This window comes from Mixophyes fleayi, chromosome 1, assembly GCF_038048845.1.
Source record: "Mixophyes fleayi isolate aMixFle1 chromosome 1, aMixFle1.hap1, whole genome shotgun sequence".
NCBI classification, from domain to species: domain Eukaryota; kingdom Metazoa; phylum Chordata; class Amphibia; order Anura; family Limnodynastidae; genus Mixophyes; species Mixophyes fleayi.
Window position 1 is genome coordinate 148,481,384 of NC_134402.1, and position 7,232 is coordinate 148,488,615.

Consider the following 7,232-nt stretch of genomic DNA (forward strand, 5'->3'; position numbering starts at 1 on the left):
ATTAGTGTGGCTGAATCTGTTTTGGATCCTGATATGTCTGTGGCTGCCTAGGGGTGGGGGTGGGGAGATCCCTGATCCTCCATTTACTTCTTTAGAGCCTCAACCTGGGACTTCAGGTGCTGTGGGTAGGCCAGCCCTTGTGTCATATGCTGGGATATTAACAGGGAAGCAAGTGATGACACCACAGCCTGTGTTAGGAGGAGTGCCACCGAAACGGCGAAATGTTGTTCAATTAAAATGGATAAGTAAAGAGACCCACCCTCCCTCTAGGCCTGATTTTTTTAATCAATTTTTTACACTGGGCTTTGTAGCTAGTGATCTGTTTGTTTGCATACACCCTGTAGACTCCCCTGAGTTTGACTTTAGTTTTTCCATCTATGGGGGTTTTTAGGCATTCTGGAATATATGGGGTTCTGTTAAAGGGCATAGTCCCTGGCTAAGATATAGGGCGTACGCAGTTACTAGACAAGAGCAGGTTAGGATTACAATATTAGTCCGTAAGGAGTCTTTGTCAGTGGCAGATCTATCCTTTTGGGTTAAACGTTACGCAGACCTACTTTCACCCTTAAGTAAGGTGCCGGATCCAGAACACCATGTCTGGGGTGGGGCCTGGTCCACAACTGTATGGCTGCGGCAGAGTGAGGGGCGTTCTCTGCATCTTCCATCTGCAGCCTACATAGGTCGGGATAGGATCCAGTGTTTCTACCCCGGGAAGCCTCGTTTATGCCACCAGTGTGGGTCTTTTCAGCACCTTATCAATAATTGTATGGAATTGAAGTGTTCTCTGTGTCAGGGGCTAGGGCACACCGCAAGGGATTGCACTGCAATTAAGTGCAATCTTTGTGGTGAGGACGGCCACCCATATAGTAGATGCCCACTGGCGGAGCATAATTAAGTTTCTTCAGTTGTGGTTCCCACTGTGACCCCGTCAGTAGTGAGCCCTGTGGTTGAAGAGGGAATAGTCTTGCAACAAAGCATGGAGGGTACTCTGGAGCGTGTGAGGGAAGAGGCTGTGCGAGGCAGATCTCAGAATAAGCCAAATGCAGCTCCTGATCACGTCTCAGAGTCCGAAATGGAGACAGAGATAGAGGAATGGACCCTAGTAGGCAAAAATAAAAGGAGAAAGCAGGTGTCCAGCAAATCAGGGGACATTGTGGTTGTAAATCGGTTTCTGGTTATTTCCAGTGAAGAAGAGGAAGAGGGAGAAGTGGTTAGGGACAGAGAAGGTGATTTGAAACTTAGGCCTAAGCGTCAGAAGAAGAAGGTGAAGAAGTTACCTAGGAACCCCCCTCAGTTACAGGTGGAGGAACTACCTAATGGTGTAGGGGTTGGGTTAGTGGTAGGAGGAGGCAAGGGGAAGGGTAGGGGGAAGAAGCAGCCAGATTACTCAGGCAGATTACTCAGTGGTCCTTTGATGTCTAGAATGGATCCTGTTCTTGGAGTTGCTCCAGTTCCCTTGACCCTTAACACTATAATGGCAGGGGAAGTACCCACCCATGTAGAGACTCCAGAGGTTCGTACTCATTCAGGCATTTCCTTGGGTACAATTGCTGTTCCTAAGCCCCTTAATGGCTCTGCTGAAGAGCTAGTCATAACTAAATCCATCCCCTCTGATAAGGAACAGTGTGATGGTGGGCCAGGTATGGTTGACATTTCCAAAAGAGTGTTGGAGGGAGTACTCAAGTTTCAAAGCCTCCTTCAAAGGAGTCGAGGAAAGAGCTGGTCTCCTCTGTGGGACACAGCCAAAATAAGTAAAGTGGAAATAAGTGGGCCTACTTCTATAACCTAGAATGATGGCTCCCCAACCTATTCGATTTGCCACCATTAATGTGGCATCTATAATGTCCGAACAAGCTCGCTACATGGCCTATAGTTTTTTCAACATGCTTGAGGTCAATTTTTTATTTTTGCAAGAAACTAGAGTAGGTAAACTGTCGGATCTCCACAAAGCGAAGCATGAGTGGAGGCAGGGTCCGTCCTATTAGTCTCTTGCGGCCGAGCCGTACGGTGGGGTGGCGGTACTTTTTACCAGCATGGTAACCATTCTGTGGGTTATAGAACTTGAAGTAGGTAGATGTATGATTCTGGATGTCACTCTGAAGGGGTGTGATCTCAGGTTAATTAACATCTATGCCAGTCCGCAATCTAAGTGGGACAGGAAGTGCCTTTTCAGAAAGATAAAGCCTTACCTTTTTACAGCCCGGCAGGTAGTTTTTGGAGGTGATTTCAACACCATTATTAGGTCCAAAGACAGGGGAGGAATCAATTTTACACTGGGCTACGATTCTCTTTTTGCTAGTTAGCATGGTTAGACAGGCAGGTCTGGTGGATGTACACGTTTGCCATTCCCCAGACCTCACGGGGTTCACCTTTTTTAGAGGTAGGGGTAGGTCTAGGATAGACAGGTTTTTGTGAAGGAGGGCTCTAAGACTTCGGCACCTGTGTTGAGGCCTGTGGAGTTCACCAATCACGTTTGTCTGTGTGTCAGCTTAAACGCCTCAGAAACCCCTTAGAAAGGCATGAGCCCTGAGCTCCTATAGGAGGATGAGATTAGACAGTCCTTTATGGACTTCTTCGAAACCCAAGAATCACTTTTGGAGGCAGGTTGGAGTAGGTCAGAGTGGTGGGAGGTTTGCAAGAAGCGAACTCGGAGCTTCTTCCGTCGCCTCGTAAGTCACAGAAACTTGGTAAAAATTAATACCTACTCTTTGTGGTGGAAACTTGGAGGGAGACGGTGGGGAGATGTCCCGAGTGAAGGCTCGGTTGAAGGAGTGTCAGTATGATCGGTATGCTTCCTTAGTTCTGGAGAGGGATTATGGTCAATACCACTCGTCAGACCCCTATCAGAGATGTAGGAACTCTATCAATACTAAGAAGGTGAGAGGGCTGTGTGATGAGCGGGGTGTCTTTCAAGAGTCTCGGGAGGGCAGTCTACCATTGTATTCCCCCTGTGGGCCCTTCATGCCCCAGTCCAACACTAGTTGGGAGGTTTGTCCCGCTTCACACTGTACTGCTTGTGAAGGCAGAACTGCATACACCTAAGAGTAGTGCACACAGTATTGCCTGTGTATTTGTCTAAAATGATAACCATGTTACATCATAGGGGTCCCCCCTGTCTAAAGTACCCAGGCCCCCCAGAGCCTTCATCCAGCTCTGGGCCAGGGTGTCAGTTTGACACCAATTGCTCTGCTCCTTCTCCCAGTATGACCCCTAATATTATTTGGTTTATGTTAACCATAAAACAATAAATAACCCTGTTAGTATATAGGGTGAAGCAAAACCAGGCCCTTTTGCTGGTAAAAACATCAGGTTTTTAAAACAAACAGGCTTTTAGAATTTTGAGAAATCTCATTATAATCAGCCAGGTATGTAGACAAAACAAACAAAATGCTGTAGGGACGAGCAACAAGGAGAGATGGGGTGGTAGATATGGTGTGGTCAACATAGAGGGAAGAAGTGTAGAGCAAGGGACCAAGAATAGACTTTTGTAAGAGGTCAACTGGTAGGGAGAGAGGAGGAAAGATGGGTAGGGACAGAAGTGGAGATGGAGCAGTTGGTGAAGTAGGAGGTTTAACATGCAAGAACAGTGTCATGAATGCCGTAGTGGAGGGCTTGCAAGAGAAGAGGGTGGTCAATAACATTGAATGTCATATAGAGGTCTATAAGGATGAATAGGTAGAAATGATCCTTAGATATGGCAGTGACCTTGATGAGGGTAGTTTCAGTGTGATGGAGGATTCAAAAGATAGATTGAAGATTGAAGTGGGTCTAGGAGGGAGTGGAACCTCCCATCAATCTTATATGATAATTTACTATTTTTTTCCTTCAGTTCACAGCTATAATTTATCATACATATCAGATCCATAACTTGGACCAATCACCATCCAATAAATCTTGAACTTAGGTTTTTGGAGATTGTAGGTCATGGTCAGGGAGACTAAATGAATCTTTGTTAAGATCAGCTATCCTCTAAACTTAACAATTATAGGCCTGATTTAGAGTTAGGAGCAAAGCCTACAAGAAGGTGCGGAGATGCAGGTGGGCAAGTTTAAGATGTGTAGACTGATTAACTATTGGGAGGGTGGACATACTAGCTTATCTTTCAATCTTAGTGTAAAGATAAAGCTGCCCAGTATTTGTGTGCTACATGCAAATACTGCAGTACGTATATTCCATGTATGCTATTAAAATTTGCATTTACACCCCAAGCATAACAACACACCTATCCAGGTGCATATTTACACCCTTGCTCCTAGCTCTGGGAACTCATAAGAGTTTTATTAGAGGATCCTTGAGTAAATTGATATATTGTTATCATGAAAAAACAATTCAGAGGAGAAGGCTTGCAACTCCAAAAACACATTGAATTCTCAGAAGACTTGAGCAAAACAAAAGTACCATGAGACAGTTTGCCAACTGGGAATATAGAAACAAGCTTATGTTTCATAAGGTAAACAGCTTATCAGCCCTCCTCCTAACTCCTTTGCCTCAGTTCTTTGTATTTTATACTTTTGTGGCACCTTATAAATGATAATACAAATAAAAACAATTCAGAGCAAAGTTTTGTATCCAACCTATTGTGGCCACAACAAGCTGAATATATATATATATATACACACACAGTGCTCTAAATGGGTAAATGGGGCGGTATGTCAGCTGGGAAAGCAAGGCGGGGGAGCGCCAAGCTGGAGAGGTGCTTCGCTCTGCCTGACTTCCCCGCTTGTCCATGGGAGCTGCATCCAGAGGCAGCTCCCTGCTCCTCTGTGGTCCATTTCCCACTGTCAGTGTCGGGCGTGATGTCATCATGTCTGAACACTGTCAGTGAGGAGCGACACATCCTGCAGCAGGGAGCTCTCATGGACAAGCTGGAGACAGAAGACAGGAGGAAGAAGAGAAGACAGAAAAAGGAAGCTCAAAGGAAGGTAAGTAGAAATGGAGGTGGACAGTAGGGGAAACAGGGTGATGGAGGGCACAGGGTGATGAAGGAGGGCCACAGCGTGTGTGATAATAGAGGGCACAGTGTGACGGAGGAGGAACAGGGTAATGAATGAGGGCACAATGATGATGAAGAAGGGCCACAGGGTGATAATGAGGGCACAGTGTGATGGAGGAGGGTCACTGGGTGATAATGAGGGCACAGCGTGATGGAGGAGGCACAGGGTGATGAATGAGGGCAGTGTGATGGAGGGGGCACAGGGTGATGAATGAGGGCACAGAGTGATGGAGGAGGGCCACAGGGTGATAATGAGAGCACAGTGTGATGGAGGAGGCACAGGGGATGATGGAGGAGGCACAGGTGATGAAGGAGGGCCACATGATGATGGAGGGCCACAGGGAGATGGAGGAGGCACAGGGAGATGGAGGAGGCACAGTGTGAAATGGAGGGGTTCACAGTGTGAAATGAAAGGGGCACAGTGTGATAAGGAGGAGGCACAGTGTGAAATGGAGGGGGCACAGTGTGAAATGAAAGGAGCACAGTGTGATAAGGAGGAGGCACAGTGTGAAATGGAGGGGGCACAGTGTGATATGAAAGGGGCACAGTGTGATAAGGAGGGGGCACAGTGTTATGAAGGAGGCTGCAGCATGATAAGGGAGGGGCAAAAGTGTGAATTCACCAGTAAAAGGGAACAATAGGAGCAGGAACAGGGATAGATGGAGAGGATCAAGGAGGAAGAGAGGAGCGGGAGAAGCAGGATGTGAGGCACAGGGGAGAGCAGGTAGGGAGGGAGAGAGGTGGATACCTGCAATGAAGATAGGGGCACATAGGAACAGAGAAAGGAAACAGATAAGGTAAAGGGTAACATGGAAGATATGAGGGATATATTTTGGAAAGTTTTATTATAATATTATGGAGATAAGAGGGAAAATGTAAGTAGACAAAGGAGATATGAAGGAGAGGTGGAAAGGAAATTTGACGCAGCAGAGGTGGGGACACAGGGTCTTGCATTATTTAATATATTTTATATTATACTATAGTGTTAAAATGCATCTAAAATTAATTTCACTCTACTAAAATCCCTAAACTTTTGGGGGGCCTGGACATTCATTTCAAAGGGGAAAGCAGCGTGTTGTATTTAGCGATTTTTAAAGCAAACTCAGGAGAGTTTGCTTAATCGCAGCTTCATCAGTCCAGACTTGTATAGCTAGAGTGGTAAACAGTCGGGACTTTGATCTCTATCGATTTTGGAAATAGCGATTTTGACAGAAACACATCTCTGGCGATTTTACATGAAATAATACATCTGCGAGATGAAACACCCGCGAGAAAAATCGCTGGATTTTCAAAATCGGAGCTTGATACATTTACCACCTTGAGTTGCCAAAAAAGTTTTGCAGTTCAATGATCAAAATGTTAGAAACGGCAATGGGCGCCTCCGCTCACTTAGCCGGATGCCTAGTAATGGTAGCTATCGTCTAGAGTCCAATAAGCGATCACAGGTGCTGCCTTAATATGCATCCATCACTTCATCTGCAGCATATGAACCTGGATTACGATACCATCACCATCAGCACATATTTGCAACTGCAAGGGCTTAGCACTGCATGAGACACATGCCTTTAAAGTACTTACGTTTGTGCAGGAGGGTGCAAATTTGCAAAGGGGCGCATGTGCCCACTTTCACTCTCTGCATCAATCCCAAAGGCTCTTACATTGTAATCCTACATTGCTTTACATTGTCCCTCCTTGATCAATAAACACTAGCTAAACATAATACATTTCCATTTCTCACTCCAATAGCAACTAAAAGAAAAGCAACAATTAGAAAATGTGGTGTAAAAGTTGATGTTAGAAAATCATATAAAAATTTATATTATTAAACTTTTCTTCTGGAAGTAAAATACATTTTAAATTATGTTTATTAGTTCTGCATTAAGAATATACATTGACCACATGTTATGAATCTAGAGAGAAACATAGAGTGCCTCTGTGTGTATTATAAACCTTTGTAGGTCATATAGTGAGGATAAGCTTTTATTGGTTTTAACTGGAACCCTGGAGACTAAAAGCATCATTTAAAGTACAGAATTGATTGTCTGGCTTTTCAAACTTTACTACTATTGTCATTTACAACCACAGTCGTTATCCCGGATGATTTAAAGCTTTGTTCCAAGTAACTCTTTCTGTTCGCTTTAATGGATTTCAATGACGTTTCTGACAGTAGCAATAATCTTCATGATTTATTGCTTACTAGCTTACATCAAAATGCTCATTATTTGTAATATTATTCTGT